Source organism: Zootoca vivipara, chromosome 3 (assembly GCF_965207765.1).
Source record: "Zootoca vivipara chromosome 3, rZooViv2.hap1.1, whole genome shotgun sequence".
In the NCBI taxonomy this organism is placed as follows: Eukaryota; Metazoa; Chordata; class Lepidosauria; order Squamata; family Lacertidae; genus Zootoca; species Zootoca vivipara.
In genome coordinates, this window is record NC_142586.1 from 43,889,249 (window position 1) to 43,911,019 (window position 21,771).

The 21,771-nt window shown below is 46.2% G+C and overlaps 2 long non-coding RNA genes across 2 annotated transcripts; one reads left to right on the forward strand and one right to left on the reverse strand.

The window, feature by feature from the left end:
• Window positions 1-1,155: 1,155 nt before the first annotated feature.
• LOC148686231 (uncharacterized) lies at window positions 1,156-21,227 on the reverse strand. Its single transcript, XR_015949374.1, has 2 exons — window positions 21,131-21,227; window positions 1,156-5,836 (listed from the first exon to the last, which is right to left on the reverse strand). It is a non-coding gene; the product is annotated as an uncharacterized LOC148686231 (long non-coding RNA).
• LOC148686232 (uncharacterized) lies at window positions 4,722-8,041 on the forward strand. The gene is made up of 2 exons (XR_015949375.1): window positions 4,722-4,844; window positions 7,785-8,041. It is a non-coding gene; the product is annotated as an uncharacterized LOC148686232 (long non-coding RNA).
• Window positions 21,228-21,771: the final 544 nt, after the last annotated feature.

Here is a 21,771-nt window from a genome sequence, read left to right on the forward strand (position 1 = left end):
GGAATAATTATATTTGTATACCTGCTTGTGGCATCTTTTTAGACATTCCTGGCTGCAATCCTATACGCATTTACCTGAGAATAGGCCCCATTCAATTCAATGGGGCTTACCTCTCTGTAGATGTCTATGACTGCATTGGTGTTTTGATGCCTGAGGTAATTTATGATTGGTTTGTTTTTGAAAGGGTAAGAATCAAACATCTTAGCATGGCACTTGGATGGGGAAAATCAGGTTAAAAAGACATTTGCTGGAATCTTGGGGCTGGCTTTGTTGAGGTAATGGTGAACAAACAGAAATCTGGAGTGATAAATAACCACCCAAATGTGGGGAAAGAGCCTGCAATTTCAACATAACACGAGCACCTTCTTATGAAGTTTCTAAAACATTGAAGAAATGTTAATTGATTGACTGTAAGAATTTTAGGTGATTGGTCCCTGTCCCCCCTGTCCAAAGCAAACATCATACTTTTTTTTGCATAGAACATTCACATGTGTGTCCCAGCTGGTGTCAACTGGGAGAAGGTGTCTTTTTTTTTCTAAACAGCAATAGATTTATACCCACAGCATGCTGTTCTGGGGTTATGCTTGCTGCACACACACCTAGGCTAATTCTGGGGGTTGTGCAGATGTACAGGGAGGGGGTGAGAAGCCCCATCACACTAGCAAAACTCACTGTGTCAACTTCCACTTGCAAGACCAGTTAGTTACATCACGTCCATATAATCTGTTTTTTCCCTAAATAATTTAGGCTGCAATAACTATGCTCACTTATCTGAAGGTTAGTCTCTTTGAATTCAGTGAGGTTCACTTCTGAGTAGATACCTTACTACACATCCATACTCTCAGTGGTTAGTCAGATTCTCCATAGGCTCCCAAACTGTAGTCCATGAAACACCAATGGTTCACAGGCTTCATTCAGGTGGTCCATGGTATGGCCACACGAAATATTCATGTTGATATTTTTTAATTGCTTCTTTTATTTCTTGTATTCTATTCCACTGTATTACAGTTTGAACTCTGTGGAATACACATTGTAATACAATAAGGTGCAACACAAGAAATAAAGGAAGAAATAAGAATGCAATTGAAAATCATACAAAAACACTAGAATGCCTATATTAAGGAAATCCACTTGGAGAAACACACAAACATAATAGGCTGTATAATAACAAGTGTTTATTGAAAAATCATACAGCATCCAGCACAGCACATTATAATTGGTACAACAGCAGTTTTCAAGTAGTCCGTGGGATAAAATGTTTGAGTGTTTCACTCTGATTGTCCCACAGGCTTATCCATGATGCTTTAAGGTTGCTAATCAATTATTTTTATTACCCCCTTAATTACTTAGTAATCTTTTATTTTTGTATTCTTTTTGGTTGCCTGAAATTTTACTGTTATTTCAAAACAAAATTCCATGCTAAAAATGAGAGAGGAAGACTCTGTGATAGTGTTTGCAAACTGCAGGTTTTTAAAAGCACTTTAAAAAAAGGCCTTGTTAATTTATGATTTTTTTTTTAGCTGATCAAAACTGTTTTAAGTGATTAACTGATTTAGCATTACAGTGCTAAATGCTTACATTTCCCCCATTGAAATAAATGAGACTTTAAAGTGTTTTGCTTTGGCTGTATTTTTCCTTTAAATTCTTTTCCAGTTATCTGAAATATCTTAGCTTCTGGGTTCTTTGTAACAGACACCATTGCATCATAATAACTCAGGCATATTATCATGCATCCTTACATTGATTTTGCATATAGCTCTACCCTGAAATCCACATGCTTTTGTGAAGCATACTCTTCCCCCATCCCATATAAGTCCCTTTATTATAGCAGTGCCAGCTACTTCGGCTATCGTTAAATGTCTGTCAGCATTTCCATTCTAAACCTTATTTTCAGGGGATTTATTTCCTAGATATTTTAAGTCACATCCCTCTAGGTTTGCCATAGAAATTCATAACATAAAGTAGGTGTCAATTTATTTTTCTTTTATTCCACCCCCACTCACCCCACATTCTGTCTGAATGACTACTTCCATACAAAACTGTAACATGGCATTCATAGGGGTTGACTGGGCATTTTGTTCTCAGAAATTGTAGATGGGTCCATCTACGCACGCTGTGATAAAAAGACACATTGCAACATTAAGAGGATGAAAAGGGTGCACTTCGAGTTATAGAAGAACGCTTGGTTGTTTACAATTTGGCTCTTAACAATTTACCTTTTTAAAGAATGCATTAGGGCCACAACAAAACAAAAAAAATTCAAGGTCACTGATAATTAAAGTAGAAATCCGCAGAATTCTGTCCGCAGAAATCAGAAGGTGACTTCCTTTTTTTCTTCTGTTTTCAAATAAATTAATTTACGCCTATTTTTTTTCTTTTTAAAGCTTTATTTGGCTTTTACCTCTGATTGGAAAATCCACTGCTTACGGTGACAGCATGTGGCTTCAGCTGTAGAGTGCGATGAAGCCGTGAGCGGACTCCAGTCGCTTCCCTTCCCCCCTTCGCTGCAAAGGTGGTGGGGAGATCGAGATTGTGGTGAGTTCCTATGCTCCGCTGGACCCCTGGAGTCCCCACTTGCCCATGGGGGTGGTTTCGGGGGCGCCTAGCCCTGGCGCTCACCCTTGGAGCCCTGACAGCCTGAACAGTGCCATCTTTTAAGCAGACGACATGGAGCGTTCCGCCATTCCCTCCACAGCAGACCGGAAGTCCGAGATCAGAGACATTCTGATCTACTGTGCTGCTAATTCTCGTGTTTGTTCAGTGAGTCAATCCACAAATTTCCTCATATAGCACCAGCATGCAAAAGGTCCCTATGGATACTCTCTTGCAGGACTGATGCTTCATGCTGTGTTTGAGACAGCAGCACCTAGAATAAGTGTATAGGTTTAGGAAGTTTGAGAAATATACAGTGTCTGAGTTTCAGAGTCTTGAAAAACCATGGTTTATCCAGGAAGGTACATTCCATTGCAAGCCTTGGTCCCATGAGTTTCACCTTCCCTCTCCTTACTGATGTGGCTGCAAGGAGGAAATTAGAAGCTTTCCATGCCATTTTTAAATTATTAATTGCAGTAATTTCTTAGCTCTAAATCATGGCTAAATTTAGCTATAGATTTTTGGAGCAAAAAAAACAAACCCTTCATATCTTGTGATTTGATTTGTTTCCAGCAAGCTGTAGTTAAAATGAAACACAGTTTGCTAGGTTTGGGCAAAATGAAAATCTGTGGTTAATCAAAAGTGAAGTGAACGATTCCTAATTCCTTTGCCGCTGTGTCGAAATAGAGAAGAGGAAGGTCATGAATTACCTTTTGGCTGGGACCCATGTGGCGCTGTGGTTAAACCACTGAGCCTAGGGCTTGCTGATCAGAAGGTCGGCGGTTCGAATCCCTGTGACAGGGTGAGCTCCCGTTGCTCGGTCCCAGCTCCTGCCAACCTAGCAGTTTGAAAGCACGTCAAAATGCAAGTAGATAAATAGGAACCGCTACAGCGGGAAGGTAAACGGCGTTTCCATGTGCTGCTCTGGTTTGCCAGAAGCAGCTTTGTCATGCTGGCCACATGACCTGGAAGCTATATGCCGGCTCCCTCGGCCAATAATGTGAGATGAGCATGCAGCCCCAGAGTCGGTCACGACTGGATCTAATGGTCAGGGGTCCCTTTACCTTTACCTTTTATGCCCATGATGATAAGACATGACTGATATCTAAATGCAACCATTTTGTGCCTTTGTGGCATGCATCTCGATATGTGCAGCAGGTACCATGCCATAGTTCTTATATGGAAAAGTTTTTTTTTTAGCATAAGTGCCATTCATGTTAAATTTCCAGATGTCAGGCCAATAAACTAGGAAGTCAGCAAAATATGCAATACACTGTATATTAAAAAAAAAACCACTGATGTGATTATCTTCTTCTTTGGTGATCACTTGTAGCCAAGTAAGATAGTCTTCCATGAACAGAGTCTTAACAGTGAGTCCATACATGACTGTGGAGGCCAATTCTGGATCCGCAGGTCCTTCCACAGTGGGGACATAGGTTTCCAGGTGGGAGTTGATCACAGTGAGGGTTTGCCAAATGTGCCTTCCTCTTAGCACATTTCTCCCTTTCACCCTGAGTTCGTGCTTCTTCAAAGTCCATGATACCTTTGGTAAAGGCTGTTCTCCAACTGGACTGCTCCCAGCATCAGCATCAATCTGATGTTCCTTCCCTGGCCTGGTAACAATGAGATCTGCTGCCTTGAGAGCCTAGTATGAAAAGGGTAGCAAGAATAATAGTGAAGCCTAGCTGTTTTACTTGAACTCATTGCATAAAGCATTGCACCAGGTTAAAAGAATAATATCTTCAGGAACTTGAGTTACAGTTATATTAAAGCAATATTGATTATTTAAATATATTTTCCTCTGAGGGAGATTTAGAATCAGCTACAAAATCTTATTAAAACAAATTCCTGTTTTTTAATTATACCCAGGCTAGTAAATTATGTAATTTCCTATGGGGATACAATTGAGAAACTGACTGTTGACGTTTTCAGTTTGTTACTCTCCATCTGAACCTTTCTAAAGGGCCAGTCTAAAATACAAAGGCACTGATGTTAATTTCACTACAATAAATGGGCTGAGCCTCCATAGAATGCCTTGCTGACTTTAGGATCAAGGCACAAGTTTACTCTCGTGGTAAATGTGTGTGATGCTTCTGAGCTTCTGTGTGCTTACATAAGAATGCAATCTTTGATCATAGAAGCAAACATTCTATGTTTGCTTGGAAATTGTCTTGCTCAGTCAACAATGGATGTTTCTGGGTTTGGAAATATGAGGCAGCCGTTGAGGCTAGGATTGCATCAGAGCTGCACAGGTAAAGTAACTAGAAGCTGCATGCTGAATGAATTGTATTTTCCTAGATATTTTCAAAGGCAGTCTTACTTAGAGAACATTAAAACAATCTAGTCCAGATGAGGTACCATGGCTACAGTGATTCTATTAAAGTAAGGGAATCGGTAAAAGTACTGTTGACTATGGCCAATAGTTGGGTATCCTGGAGTTCTGCCAGATCAAAGAACATACCTAGGCTCCTAACACGGCTTGGGAAGGCATGCAAGCAGGATCTGTCTCCCCCAACCATCACCACCTTGCAGTTGGGGGACACTAAATCTGCTACCAAACCTTTTTTCCCCACCAAATGGAATTTAAGCAGCAATGCTACTCAAGTCGGCATGTGAAAGGAAAGAATGGAAACAGGAGCATGAGACCTATCCTTCTTTCCCCTTCCTTTCAACTTCAGCCATCTTAAGGGAGTGGTGGATGTAGTGCAAGCAACCCCCACATTTCTTTCTTACTGCCCGGCATCCTGTCCCTCTGCTATTTTTATTAATATTATTATTTTGATCAGATGAAATTGCACCTGTACTGAAGGTAAAACTCTAGAAGTCTGTGTGAGAAGAGTGTGCATTTTCTGATCTCTGGAATGAGAATGGAACGCTGGCACGGTATACAATGATCTCAGCAGTGCAGACATTACAGCTCATTGCACTCATGGTGAGTTCAGTTGTGGATCAATCTGGAATTTAACAGGCTTCACATTGCTACTTTTGCAACCAGCTTTTGGCAGTTCCTTGCAAGGGTTTCATGTCCTGTTGTCACTGTCCTGCATATTTATCCATCCATTCTTCCAACCCCCTTTTGTTTGTTGCTGAAGACAACTAATTGTTTTTAGGCTGTTTGAAAAACTTATGCTATCTTGTCACACTTTTCTTTTTCCAACCTCCACTGTTCTTCAAACATTCTGTAATATCATGCAGCATGTATAAAGACATTTTAGCTTGATTCGAGTAACTTATGTGCATGAATCTGGGAGAGAAAGAGAGAGAAATAATTCAAAGTGTCATTGTTTTGTAATCTTTCTTTGGATTATATAGAGATGTGTGTCATACATGCATGTATCTTCTCACTATCGTTACTGCTGATATTATGAGATATTGTTGAGAGCATTAAGGCTTAAGTTTCCTCCCCCGCTCCAGCCGACAAGATTTCTGAAAACTTCTAATTTTACAGCTCTAAGCTAAACTTACAAGAATCTTGAAAAACAGTGCAGTTCCTTCATTAATTTTGTATTTAATATATTTCCCCTTCCTATATATAACACAGAGAAATGCACACGCAACCATTACTATGTGAGCATGATTGCTTATCTCCATTATTACATTTATCTTCACTTGTGAGAAGAGATATAATAATTCATTTGTGGCTACGACACTTGTGAATTATCCCTCTTCACAAGAGGAGATATATGTCATAAGAGAGATCAGTTTCTATGTGTTCTTTTCCAGCATACAGGGGATTTATTACAGGGCTATTGGTGTTTATCTTGATGAGATACAGATTACTTCCTCATGGGTAATGAGGGGATCCTGTTTCGTAAGGATAAATTCCATGTTGTTAGTACAGATTGGAAATTTTCCGTGTTATATGTTTCTCCATAAAATCAATTCTCAATTTTAAATCCACACATAACCTCCTAGATACTGCTCCAGGGCCCCTCAGATTCCAAGAGATGACAATGGCCAGAGCCCGCAGTAATACACAGAGCTATGGCAAAAGGATGCTGGAAGCACCAAGGGTTATTTTGAAGAATTAAATGCTTGTATACTTTGTACTGGTGCTTCAGTTGCATTCTAATACATTTATGATCAAAGGCCTGGAAATGATGCCTTATGAGGAATGGCTTGGGGAGCTGGGTATGTTTAGCCTGGAGAAGAGAAGGTGATATGATAGCCATGTTCAAATATAGAAAAGGATGTCATATAGAGGAGGGAGAGAGATTGTTTTCTGCTGCTCCAGAGAAGTGGACACGGAGCAATGGATTCAAACTACAAGAAAGAAGATTCCACCTAAACATTAGGAAGAACTTCCTGACAGTAAGAGCTGTTCGGCAGTGGAATTTGCTACCAAGGAGTGTGGTGGAGTCTCCTTCTTTAGAGGTCTTTAAGCAGTGGCTTGACAGGCATATGTCAAGAATGCTTTGATGGTGTTTCCTGCTTGGCAGGGGGTTGGACTGGATGGCCCTTGTGGTCTCTTCCAACTCTATGATTCTATGATTCTATGCGCATTTATGGTGCTGGCTACTAGAGTTGGAACTTCCACTCAAGAGCTGCTGTAGCAGAAACAAGGAATAAATGGCTGTGCAGATGGGTGAAGCAACTACAGATGGACAGATTTAGGGTTTATGACCATTGACAGTTTCTCCGTTTTCCTTGCTTAACTAGGCAGTGATGCTATTTTTGTCATGTTGCTTCCTCCCCCCACCCCCCATGAATAAATTTTATACTGCATATAGCTAGACTATCAGATAGCTGTAGTATATTGATGCTCTTGATTTTATCAATTTGCTTTCTCATTATTTCTATTGTGTTGAACCGGGAGATCCCAACAGTCTAATGTAATAACACAGACAAGAGCAGGAAAGCTAATTAATTTGCATACAAAAATATTCAGCAGCGCAGAACCCGCTGTAACAAGGCATAAGTGAAATAGGATAAAGCATAATATTTTGCTTTTGGGGTTGGTAGGAGTATTCCTGTGGATTTTTAATCTAGCAGCAAAGAGCCAGGGCTCAAGTACAGCCAAAACATTTTTTTTTAAAAAAAAAAAACAAACCTATTATAGATTCTTTAGGTATCAGCATTGCATAATGCTGCAATGTATCATGTTTCATTGTGGCACTTTCTCCCATTTGTCACTTTGCGTCACATTGCTATATCTCAAAAATCACAGCGTTTCCTCCTTTTTTCCTCTTTAGGAAGGCAAATGGGCACAAAAGATCCGGCATTGAAGACAAGGATATTTCAAGGATCAGGGTCTCTGAATAAGAAGAAATTTAAATTGATATTTCAAGGATCTGCTATCCAAGAGAGGAATTGATTATTTAAACTGATCTGCTCCAAAGCCAAGATATTCAGGAGAATAAAGTATTTGCTTTTGCATTTGGACCCTTCCTCTTTAATGAAAATGTTTTTCCTTTTTAAAAATAAAAAAATGTTACACATTGTAGAAAAACATTTTCCTTAATTTGTTTTCAGAATTCTCATTTAATATTAACACTGCATCACTATCTTTGGTGGTATTCAACACTAGTCATAACCAGTGCTTTTTTCTGGGGGGGACGCAGGGGTACGCATACCCCTAAACATTTTGTGAATCTTTGTACTTTTGTCCATCTACTGTATTTATTTTCCCCGACTTAACTATAAAATGGTGATTTTCTTGAGTCAAAATGAGAGTACCCCTAAACATTTTTAGGGGGGGGGAAGCACTGGGCATAACTAACCTAGGTCCTTTGGGTCTACTTTGAGTAGAATTTAGTTGGCAACAACCCAGTGTGTTTACTCTAGAACACTTTTTTTTTTAGTACTGATTATATTCACGGGTGGTGCTGTGGGTTAAACCACAGAGCCTAGGGCTTGCCAGTCAGAAGGTTGGCAGTTCGAATCCCTGCGACGGGGTGAGCTCCCATTGTTCGGTCCCTGCTCCTGCCAACCTAGCATTTCGAAAGCATGTCAAAGTGCTAGTAGATATATAGGTAAACGGCGTTTCGTGTGCTGCTCTGGTTCGCCAGAAGCGGCTTTGGCCTGCTGGCCACATGACCTGGAAGCTGCATGCCAGCTCCCTCAGCCAATAATGCGAGATGAGCGCACAACTCCAGAGTCGGTCACAACTGGACCTAATGGTCAGGGGTCCCTTTACCTTTACCTTTATATTCATTTAGGGGGATGTATATATTTCAGTATTATTTTATTTTAGTATTAAATAAAATGTATTTTATTTCAGTTGGGCTTCTTAACTTTTACATTTGCTTATAGAATCATAGAATCATAGAGTTGGAAGACACCACAAGGGCCATCCAGTCCAACCCCCTGCCAAGCAGGAAACACCATCAAAGCATTCTTGACAGATGGCTGTCAAGCCTCTGCTTAAAGACCTCCAAAGAAGGAGACTCCACCACACTCCCTGGCAGTAAATTCCACTGTTGAACAGCTCTTACTGTCAGGAAGTTCTTCCTAATGTTTAGGTGGAATCTTCTTTCTTGTTTCTTAGGTTTATGATGCTGAGTAAGTTGAAGAAATAAATTCATTTAAGCAAAGAGGAGTAGTCTCCATGCACACAACTTTAGGACTAAAGTGTTAAGGCTTGTGAAGATGCAGAGGCTGGTTGTTCTCTTTTTCAATTGGTATGTAAAATGAGAGTCATAGGGATCCATAGCTAAAAGTAGAAGTGGGAAAATCTGTCCTCTTTTTTGCTCTTCAAAATATGGCAACCGCAAATGGCATGATCCAACTGTCTTAGGGACTCCACTCTGGTTTTGTGTAGGGTTTACTCCTTAGCCTTTTCTTCTCCCAAAGGCAGAGGTTTAGAATCAGAGTTTTCTGTCTCCTAGTTGGGCTACCTTCGCAGGTTGATGAGCCCCTTCTGCCCTCCACAGCACATGCAGAAACTGCATTCTTGACCCAGGAGCAAGGGGGGGGGGATATCAGAAGGTTCATAATGTTGAAACAGAGGTCTTGATGCACCAGCTAGCTAAGTTGCAGTCACATTACTTTAGACATATTAGGTTGTAACTGCACCACCTATTCTAAGTGCATGTTGCATGTGCATCCAATATGGCACCAGAGAAAGTTTCATTATGTTCTGATAGGCAATGCATATAAGCACATCTATATGTATTAGTTACATGAACACTTTGCTCATACTTTCAAGTTCACATTTGTGCTCAAACTAATAAACTGCAACCTTGAGCACAGTGGGAACTACTGGAATCGTAGGAGTCATCAACCATCTTGATTAGACTTCCCACTGGGTAGATGAGTGATATGGCCAGCATTAAAAACATCATGTACTTGAGGAAAATACAGGTACATGATACTGAATGAGGTGCTTGGTGACACATACAAAATAAAGAGTTGATGCAGATATTGATGCAAAAATGGACCAGTCTCCACTGAACTCAGCCCTAAGTGATCAGGGCACCTCCTGGGAAATAGGAATGGGAAGAGGGACTCCATGGCCTATGAAACTGAAAGCCTAGATATAATCTTTTCCCCATGAACCTAAAGACACCTCTTGAGAAGAGTGCACTAAGAAAACAACTTGGTATGAAGATGACATTCACTTCCAAATGTGAAACTCTGTGTTTTCAAGCATCATTAATGATTTGGTAAAAGGACCTGCAACTAATGCTTGGCATGATAATTCTGCAGAAAGAGAGAAATGAAAACTTAGTCCAATTTGTAGCATTACTAGGAGACTCTAGAGCAGTGTTTCTCAACCAGTGTGCCTCCAGATGTTTTGGGACTACAACTCCCATCATTCCTGACCACTGGCCTTGCTAGCTAGGGATGATGGGAGTTGTAGTCCCAAAACATCTGGAGGCACACTGGTTGAGAAACACTGCTCTAGAGAGTCCCATGGACTGCAAGAAGATCAAACCTATCCATTCTGAAGGAAATCAGCCCAGAGTGCTCACTGGAAGGACAGATCCTTAAGCTGAGGCTCCAATATTTTGGCCACCTCATGAGAAGAGAATACTCCCTGGAAAAGACCCTGATGTTGGGAAAGATGGAGGGCACAAGGAGAAGGGGATGGCAGAGGACGAGATGGTTGGACAGTGTTCTCAAAGCTACCAACACGAGTCTGACCAAACTGCGGGAGGCAGTGGAAGACAGGAGTGCCTGGCGTGCTCTGGTCCATGGGGTCATGAAGAGTCGGACACGACTAAACGACTAAACAACGACAACTATTAGCAAAATCCCCTGTCTGGGCATATTAAGAAATGATGGTCATGTACACCACAACAAACCTTCTGGACTACGTAATCAAGTCTGGAGCTTGGGTGACTCAAAAATAGTGTTTTCTGGGGCAGAGTGAAATGTATTCCTTTGACAAGAGTTACATCTTTCAGGTGATTTGGCTGCTGAATTAAGCCACCTTCTGACATTCAGGCTGAACATGCAACAGCTGATAGCAGGGAAGGAACATGTTCCCTTGCATGGCAGATGTTGCACTTTCCCACATGGGCCAGGAAGGTCCAGAACAGATACTTAGCAGCCTCCTCATGTATCAGGAATCCTTATGTGGGAAGAGTCTTCTCAGCATGTTCAGTTGAATTTGCTTCGAAGCCCCATTCAGATCTTCCTGCTCAATGTGAGAAGGTCAGGAGTGGAGCAGGCACACCCAGTGTACCCGGGGACAAGGCTTTTGTGGGGGACCCTTCTCTGTCCCATTTTTAGACTCACAGAAAGCTTTAGTTGAAACTGGATTTTCAATTTGTTAAAACTGGACCATCTTATGTGGCTACAGGAGCAGTCAACCTGGACTTTTCATTGACTCTGATGGAAAAGTTTTGACTCGCATCACCTCTTTTATTAGCATTGTATTGCACTCATATTGATAGGCAGGTCTAATCTCTGTGTTATCGGAGGAAAGTACCTAAACTACGATCCCTGGCTGTCACCACCCGTAAGCCTCCCATCTTTAATGTGGTCACAGCATTTGCTGGTATTGCATAAGACCGGCTCAGTATTATTATTATTATTTGTGAGGGACGAGGGATACAGGGAAGTCCCTCCCATCTTAAGTTCCAGCCCATCCCCAAGCGCGGGAGAGAGTAAGGAGAGCTCTGCCTCCAGCGGAGAGTCAGGAAGTGGTGTCCGAGGCTCAGGCAAGGTTGTGGAGCCCAGGCCGCAGGTGGGACAGGAAGTAGGACGCACAGGGGGGAGGCCAATTCCCCCAACTCCCGAATTGCGACGCAAACGTAGGGGGAAGAGGTTGGGTCTGCCAAAGCTGTGGTGCTGGAAGAAAACGCGCCAATCGCCATTCGGGAGTTCAGACACCTCACCTTAAGGATGCATTTTTACTGCTCTGAACACTGTAAATAATCAGCACTTAATAAAAACCTTAAAAGACCATGCTGGAGTCGTTACTCTAGAGTAGCCATACCAGGCCCTCTGACAGCAACTCCCGAATCTTTTTTTTGGCTACTTTGGAGTGCAGCGATGAGCGCTCAAGAGGCTGAGCATTGGAGGCTGGAGGCCGAAGCAGCGAAGCAGGAGCTGCAGAACCTCACAGCGCACGCACAGCAGCAATTGCATGCCGCTCAGGAGGAAGCGCGAGGGGCGCAGGAGGAGCTGAACAAGCTGGTGGACCAGGTGAGGACAAAAGAGGAGACTGAGAAACAGCTAAGGGTGATGGTTTTGGACCTACAGAAGAAGTTGGAAGAGGAGAAAGCCGCTAGAGGTGGGGGGGGGGTGCCCCAGCCGCAGCTAGTCCAAGTGAGAAGGGGACAGAGCCTAGTCACCAAGTTTAGCGGCGACCCTAGGGAGTACCTAGGATTCGAGACAGAAATAAATTATGCGCTGGAATTGCATGCAGCAGAATTCCCAGATGACGCGCACAGAGTCTCCTTTATCATAGAGCATTTGACGGGGGCCGCCCGAGAATGGGTAAGACCGCTCATCGCGCAAAAAAATCCTTGCATGAAGAACGCAAAATTATTTCTAGAAGCTTTAAAAATAATGTACGCTAGTGACAGTGAAATGGAGGCCACTAAAGAGGAGCTTCATAACTTAACACAAGGAAAATCGACAGTTAGGGACTACTGGGCGAGATTCACCATGCTGGTGCACAAACTGGGGTGGGATCTGCAAAGTGAGCCAGTGAAATCAGCCTTCTACATGGGTTTGCACGCAGACGTTAAGGATGAGCTGTCAAGAGGTCCCAAACCGCGAACTATGGATGAGTTAAGCAAAGCGGCGCTAGCGGTGGGGGTGAGACAGGAATCCAGATGGAATGACAAACAAGCGACGCGCGCAGCAAAACCTTGGTTCCCACGCTCCCAGGACAGACCACATCACCAAACCCCACCCCAGGGCCCGCCCCCACACCCACCCAGGCCAAGCCCAGAGCCGGAACCGATGGAGATCGGAGGAGCGCGCGCGCGGGCTTTTCAAACCCCGGCGGCGCCAAGACGCAAGGAGGGAAGAGGCGGGAATTGCTTTCTCTGCAACTCCCCCAGGCATCACGTCAGAGACTGCCCTCATCGCAGAGAGTGGCAAGGAAAGGCGGGAACGGTTGTACCTTCCCCAGCTGACGCAGCACCACAGCAGGGAAACGAGACAGCCTGGCTGCAGGAGACAAGGGGGAGCGGCCAGGCACAGTCAGCAGACAACAGCCCCCGCCCGCCCACCCGCACAGAGAGGAGCACAGCCAGCCCACCCCTCCCAGAGCAGGAGTGGTTCTAGAAGTTACGCTCACGCTCCCAAATGGCTATCCCCTGACAGTCCTCGCCTTAATTGACAGTGGTGCCTCAGCCAACTTCTTCTCGAGAAACTTTGCGGAAGAGCACCAGATCCAACTTCTGCAGCTGGATTTTCCCCTGCACGTGGCCACCATTGACGGCAGAGAGCTGCTGGGAGGGGCCATCACGCATCAAACCCCCCCCATGAGAATGACGGTGGGAAGGCACTCAGAGACACTGGCTTTCAACGTCACAACCATCTCAGACCCCCCCATCGTCTTGGGCATGAGCTGGCTGACGCGCCACGACCCCTCCATAAGTTGGCACCAGAGATGCATCACTTTTGGATCGGACTTTTGTCTGGAACATTGCATGCAGCACCAACCAGGGGAGGGGCCTCCGATAGCCACGGTGGCCACCATGCACGTCAAGGGGGGTGAGGCAATACCCAAGCCGTACTGGGACCTGCAGGAGGTCTTCAGCGAAGCGGAGTCCAACCACCTACCCCCACACAGGCCTTTTGACTGCCAGATCAACCTGGTGCCAGGGGCAACTATACCCCCAGCCAAGCTGTACGCCATGTCAGATCAGGAACTGGAGGATCTGCGCGCTTTCATCGACAAGAACCTCAAGCGGGGGTTCATCAGAGAAAGCAAGGCAGCAGGGGGCAGCCCGGTCTTCTGGGTGGACAAGAAAGACACGCAACAGCGCCGTCTGGTGGTGGATTTTAGACGGCTGAATTCGGTGACAGAGCCAATGGCTTTCCCCATGCCCAGGGTGGATGATCTTCTGACAGCGGCACGCAGGGGCAAGATCTTCACCAAGCTCGACCTAAGAGGGGCGTACAACTTGATTAGGATCCGGGAGGGTGATGAATGGAAAACCACGATGTTCACGCCTCTGGGCTCTTTTGAATATCTGGTGATGCCCTTCGGGTTGCAAGGGGGCTCAGCATGCTTCCAGGCCTTCATGCACCACGTCCTGGGGTCCCTCCTCTTCAAGAACTGCTTGGTCTTTCTGGATGACATCCTTATCTACTCCAATGACCCAGTGCAGCATGTGAAGGATGTCAGGGAGGTGTTGCAGCGCCTGAAGGACAACCACCTGTATGTGAAGCTGGAGAAGTGCAAGTTTCACACCAAAGAAGTGGACTTCCTAGGCTACAAGCTGTCAGACAAGGGGCTGGCGATGGACAAGGACAAGGTGCAGGCCATCCTGGACTGGCACAGCCCCAGGACGCGCAAAGATGCCCAACGCCTACTAGGCTTCGCGAACTTCTACAGGAAGTTCATCAAGAACTTCTCTCGCGTCACGGCTCCTATCACCGACTGCCTGAGAGGCAAGCAGAAGTTCTGGTGGACACCAGAGGCGCAAGCAGCGTTCGAAAGCCTCAAGAGGGTATTCGCTTCAGACCAGCACCTGTTCCACGTGGTGCAGGATGCGCCCCTACGCCTGGAGACAGATGCTTCGGACAAGGCTCTGGGAGCGATTCTGTTGCAACTGGACGCCAACAGAGAGTGGAGACCCTGTGCCTTCTTCTCCAGGAAGCTGACCCAGCCGGAACGCAACTACACAGTGTTTGACAGGGAACTTCTCGCGATCCACGCTGCGTTCCAGCACTGGCGACACTTCCTGGTGGGCGCCAGGCACCCCATCCAGGTGTGCACAGACCACAAGAACCTGGAGTTCTGGAGAACTGCCAGGGTGCTCAACCAGCGGCAGATACGGTGGGCAGAGTTCTTCTCGAACTTCAACTTCTCCATCCACTACATCCCGGGAGAGCAGAATGTCAGGGCGGATGCCCTCTCCCGCAAGCCAGAGTACATGGAGGAGGAGTTGCCACCGGCACCCAGGCATATTTTCCCCCCATCAGCATGGTCCTGCGGAGCAACAGTGGTGAGCGAGGCAGAACTCACAGCACTGACAGCAGCTGATGAATTTGCCACCCGCATCTTCAGAGAACTGAGAGGGGGGGGGAGCAGGCCAAAGACTTTGAGGAAAGGAGGGGTTTGCTTTTTTACAAGGGAGCCCTGTACCTGCCAACCAAACAGCTGAGAGGTAAGGCCCTCAAGCAGATGCACGACAACCCAACGGCGGGTCATTTTGGAAGGGACAAAACCACTCACCTAGTCATGAGACACTTCTGGTGGCCAGGGGTGCGGGAGGATGTTCGGGATTATGTAAGGGGATGTGACACCTGCCAGCGAGCAAAGGTGGTCAGAGCGCCACCAGCTGGTTTGCTGGAGCCCTTAGCCACACCGCACAGGCCGTGGGAAGTAGTGTCCATGGACTTCATCACAGACCTGCCGTCGTCCAGGGGCAAGACCGCAGTGTTGGTGGTGGTGGACCTCATGTCCAAAATGTGCCATTTTATACCGTGTGCCAGGGCGGTCTCGGCAGAAGAGACGGCCAAACTGTTTGTTGACCACGTATTCAGACTGCATGGATTGCCTTTAAGGGTTATTTCGGATCGTGGCCGCCAATTTGTTTCCAGGTTCTGGCGGCGGCTCATGAACCTCCTGCAGGTGGAGGTCAGCTTGTCGACGGCTAGGCACCCGCAAACCAATGGACAGGCGGAGCGGGTCAACGCCATTCTGCAGCAGTACCTGAGATGTTACGTCAGCCAGAGGCAAACGGACTGGGTGGATCGCCTGCCACTGGCAGAATTTGCCTACAACAATGCGGTGCACGTCTCCACAGGGGTGTCGCCCTTTAAGGCCAACTACGGGCGCGACCTCAGATCTTTCCCGGAGAGGGAGGGGGAGGAGGAGGAAGAGGGCCCACAGGCAGAGGATTGGGCAGAGGACCTGGAGACGGTGCACCAGCAGCTCAGAGAACATTTGGAGAGGGCCAAGGAAGCGTACAAGAAGGGGGCAGATCGCCACAGGCGACCGGGAGAGGTCATCAGGGTGGGGGACAAGGTTTGGTTATCCTCGGAAGGTCTTCCCACCAGGGGGCGATGCAAGAAGTTAGCACCCAGGAGGCTGGGCCCCTTCACGGTCACGCAACAGGTCAACCCGGTAGCCTTCAGGCTAGCACTGCCGGAGGACATGAGAGTGCACCCAGTGTTTCATAGATCGCTGCTGTCGCCGTACAGGGAAAGTACCAGGTTCAGGGACAGCGATCAGCCTCCAGAGGGAGGGGGGGAGACGGGAGACGCCCGACAGCTCAATGAGGCAACTGAGATTTTAGACTCAAGGAGAGGGGTGAGAGGACTGGAGTACCTGATAGCATGGGAGGACACTCCGCCGTCCCACAATGAGTGGATACCGGCCACAGAAGTACCTGAGGAATTTTTAGTGGAAGAGTTCCACGCCCTGTTCCCCCACAGGCCCAAGCCCTGGCACATGGAAAGGGAGGGAGAGGGGGAGGGGCAGGAGGAAGGGATAGCAGGCAGCAGCTCTCCATGGAGATGGGAAGCGGAATTTGAGGACACGGAAGAAGAGGTGTGGGTTTCACCGAGGTCAACGACGTCAGAGGCAGGAGAGGACTGGCAGAACATTTTTACTCCCACCAGCTCTGACGCCACTGACTTCTTGGGATTCCCGTCTTCTCAGGGGGAAGGAGAAAGATCGCAGGATTGGGGGAAAATTTTTACACCCACAGGCTCGGATGCCACAGACTTCTTGGGGTTTCACTCGTCCCCAGCAAGCGGAGAGCCACTAGGAAGGGGGGGAGAGGAGCCTGGGAGGGGGATGGATGTGAGGGACGAGGGATACAGGGAAGTCCCTCCCATCTTAAGTTCCAGCCCATCCCCAAGCGCGGGAGAGAGTAAGGAGAGCTCTGCCTCCAGCGGAGAGTCAGGAAGTGGTGTCCGAGGCTCAGGCAAGGTTGTGGAGCCCAGGCCGCAGGTGGGACAGGAAGTAGGACGCACAGGGGGGAGGCCAATTCCCCCAACTCCCGAATTGCGACGCAAACGTAGGGGGAAGAGGTTGGGTCTGCCAAAGCTGTGGTGCTGGAAGAAAACGCGCCAATCGCCATTCGGGAGTTCAGACACCTCACCTTAAGGATGCATTTTTACTGCTCTGAACACTGTAAATAATCAGCACTTAATAAAAACCTTAAAAGACCATGCTGGAGTCGTTACTCTAGAGTAGCCATACCAGGCCCTCTGACATTATTATTACTATTATTATTATTATTATTATTATTATTATTATTAAAATTTGTATGCCACCCTTCACCTGAAGATCCCAGGGCAGCTCACAACAGAAAAAATACAAAATGCAAATACGGAATACAGCATACAGCATACAGAAACAAAAAAAAAACTAACCACCCCCCCAACACATTTAAATAGTAGTAGCAATGTGACAACAGTGTAATTTCACTATGCTGATAGAACATTTTATTATTTCGGCAGAAAAGATTTGAGCTGCAATGCACACTCACCTGGGAGTCAGTCCTATTAAACGCAGCAGTATTTTCTTCTGAATAGACATGCATAGGATTGCACTGTTAGCAGCACTCCTATTCTTCTTGCAGAAGTACTTCAAGGTCAGAATCACACTAAAAGGTCATTTCAACTGATTGACTATGACTACCCTAACCCTCTTTTTAAATAATATTTTTATTATTTCAAAATTTAACTTACCCATGTCTGCTGCACCAAACTCTACATCAGGGGTGTCAGACTCAAATTCATCGGGGGGCCGCATCAGCAGTTTGGTCACCCTCAAAGGGCCGGTTGTGTCTGTAGGACTATGTGTCCACTCTTTATTATCATAAATTATTGTCACTGCATTCAATTATTACTGTTTTTTGTAATATTGTAAGCTCATTCCCGCCCCCACGCGGATCACATTCCTGCGTCGTGCCGCATGTGTGGGAGGGGATGTAAACGAGGGAAATTTGAACAAAAGGTGGGGATCGACGGCTTCGGGGGGCTCAACTAAACCTTCGGCAGGAAGGAGAAAGCCACTGCTGGGATTAAAAATGTTAAAATAATAAGAACTGGGAAGTTTCAACTTTTCCCAATTTTCTTTCTCTTTTTTTTTCTTTTTTGTTTATGTTTGTAAATATGACTATGAAAGAGTTGGGGGATGCAAATCCCCATAACTCCTTCCTCCCTGTTCTCTCAGTGGCAGGGGGGGGATGGGGGGGGAGGAGGGAGGGGGGAAGCTGAACTCAACTCACAATTGGACCCCTTTGATTCTTAAAGCACACGGGTTCCGCTGGTGGCAGAAGTGGACCGGTGGGTGGAGGGAAAATGAAGGGACAGTGCTATATTGTATGTTTTGTTTGTGTCTGTCTTTTTTGAAAATCAATAAAAATCTTTAAAAAAACAAAAAAAAACCCTGCAGATGGAAAGAGGGCTTCCCTCTCCCGCCCTGCGCACACCCAAACCCCGCTAGGCAGGATGCCACACGCTGCAACCCACCCCATGCTTTGGAGAGGGGCAGGAACATGCGGTGCAGCGCCAACTCCCTGCTTTGCTTTTGCATCCTCCCTCCTCAGTGCCAGAGTCCCTTCCCCTCGCGCTGAGGGAGGGCAGCGGATTTCCCGAGGAGGAAGGCGGCGGCAGCCCCAGTGGACATGCATCTTCGCCTCAGAGCTGCTCTTCCCCCCACCCGCGCTGTTGTCGTCTTCGCCGCCGCCTCATGCCTACTCCATGTCCCTTTCGCCCGCTCGCTCGCCCACCTCCCGGATGCAGCCGAGGAGAGGAAGGGAAGCGGCGGGCGGCGGCTCCCCAGTGCCGCCTCACTCGCTCTCGGAGACAACAGCAAAGCCCGCCAAAAAAAAATCCAGCGCTGCTCCGTCCCGGCACCAACTTTGCCGGCGGCGCCTTTAGGGCTTTCCTACCTCCTCGGTGGGCTTCCTCCTCCTCCTTCTCCTCCTGCATCTCACTTCCCCGTCTGGCCGCTGTGCCACCGCCTCCCTCAGCCTCATTCGAAATTGAAATTCCCTGGCCAAGGCCGTCAGCACGGCTCCAGCGCCCCGGCCTCCGCCTGCAGCCCCGCCCCCGGTTTTGACCCTCGGCCAATCGCAGGCTCCAGAACTACTGTCAGCGGGTTTTGTCGGCGGCGGCTACGCAGGCCACATGACGAGGTCTGGCGGGCCGGATTAGGCCCCCGGGCCTTGTGTTTGACACCCGTGCTCTACATGGAACATTTCGTGTATTTCTAATGCAGCCCTCCTAGCACTGAACATGATGCTCTTACCCAATCTGACAAGCTTTAAGCATAATGTTTTCAACTTTAAATGATCAGAAGGCATTCAAAAATATTTTTCGTGGTTGCATTTCCTTGGGGGAAAATCTGTTAGATGGCATACTAGCAGTAGGGAGACTAGAGCAAAAGTAGATGGAGTTTTCAGAATTGTGCTTCTTCTTCTTCTTCTTCTTCTTCTTCTTCTTCTTCTTCTTCTTCTTCTTCTTCTTCTTCTTCTTCTTCTTTCTCCTCTTTCTGCTTCTTTACTTTTTCCCCAGGGGGTGGTCCAGACAGCAAGAGTTGGCCCACAGTGTCCAGAGGCTCTCGTGAAATCAAAGTTTCCACTAGTCAGCATCCTCTTTTCTTCTATCCTATCATGACAATTTCATTTTACTTACACACACACACACAGTCTCTCTCTCTCTCTCTCTCTCTGTGTGTGTGTGTGTGTGTGTGTGTGTGTGTGTGAGAGAGAGAGAGAGAGAGAGAGAGAGAGAGAGAGAGAGAGAGAGAGAGAGAAGAGACTTAAACGTTTGCATTAATGGCGAAATGCGAATTTTGCTATTCTGAAAATAAACCTGCTGTGATAGATACTGGACTGTATTTTATTTTATTTTTAATGGAATCAAAATGTCAATGTCCTTTGGTCAAAGTAATAAAACCAGTTCTTTCTTATATAGAAGCAAGTTGTGCTGTTAAGGCTTTAAACATCATCATAAACCATCATCTTCAGGTACAAGATCTTTCAGTCCTTTTCCCCAGCAACCATCAATCAAATTTTATAGGCTCACAAATGGCTTGGCCAACACTCAATAGTAATATTTTAGCCGTATTTACACAACAGATAAAATCTCTGCAGGAGTCCTGAAGTAAATGCATATGTCCCAATCCAGCAAGGAGACACACACACACACAGAGAGAAAGAGAGAGAGAGAGAGAGAGAGAGAGAGAGAGAGAGAGAGAGAGAGAGAGAGAGAGCATGATTGTAATCCACCCTTCAGGATTGGGCCTGCAGTGTGAGAAAAGGCTGGAACCATGTTATGTTCTGAAAGCATGCCACCCCACAACAACTTTGCTGAAGCTAGGCAGATTTGGGTCTGGCTTATTTATTTTATTTTAACATATTTATATACTGCTTTATAAATATGTACCGGTAGTAAATAAACCATTGCTACTACAATATTTCACCTACTACAGCTAGCAAAAGTCTTAAGTAGGTCTTAAGCAGGCATCCAAAGCTCATCACAGTTGGCATCGGCCTTATTTTAGAGATGTGTCCTTTTTTGGTTTAGGCAGGATAGGCACTGTGTGAGGGAGCAGCTGGAGTTGGGAGAATTTCAACAGTTGTAACTGAAATTTACAACTCTTGCTACCAAAGCAAGAGTGAGACTGCAACTAGTTCTCAGTTAACTAAGGAAGAAAACACACCCAGAGAGTGGGCGGGAGTTCTTATATACTAGCTGTATCTCTTAAAAATACAGACCACACACACTACAATGAGGAGGTTTCACAGAGGATGTGCAACCACAGAAAGCTTCTCACGCTGGTTGCCACATACTGCGTATCAGACCCTCAGCTAAAAGCTGGAGATAGCTATCTCCAACGAGCTTAGCAGGCCTGTACAGGAACAGACACTCCCATAGATATTTAGGCCTCAGGTTGTACATGGCTTTATATATGAGCAAGAACACCTTAAATCTGGCTCACCTAGCAAATTGGCAGTCAGTGCAGTTCCTTCGGAATTCATGAAACATGGTTGTGGTAGTCCACCCCATACGGCAGTCTGGCTACTGCAGTTTTTCAACTAGCTTTAACGGCAGCTCCACACAGAGCATGACAGTACTCCAGAATGATCGATACATGAGTCACTGTGGGCAGGCAAGCATACCAACCAAAACTAGTCAAAGGCTTTGTCTAGAAACTGCTGACAAAGATAAACGTTTCCGAGCACAATTCAAAGTGTTGGTGCTGACCTTTAAAGCCCTAAACGGCCTCAGTCCTGTATACCTGTATACCTCCACCCCCACCGTTCAGCCCGGACACTGAGATCCAGTGCCGAGGGCCTTCTGGCAGTTCCCTCATTGCAAGAAGTGAGGTTACAGGGAACCAGACAGAGGGCCTTCACCCGCCCTGTGGAACACCCTCCCATCAGAGGTCAGAGAGATAAACAACTACCTGACATTTAGAAAATACCTAAAGGCAGCCCTGTTTAGAGAAGTTTTTAATGTGTGATATTTTAATGTATTTTGGTACTTGTTGGAAGCCGCCCAGAGTGGCTGGGAAACCCAGCCAGATGGGCGGGGTATAAATAAATAAATAAATAAATAAATAAATAAATAAATAAATAA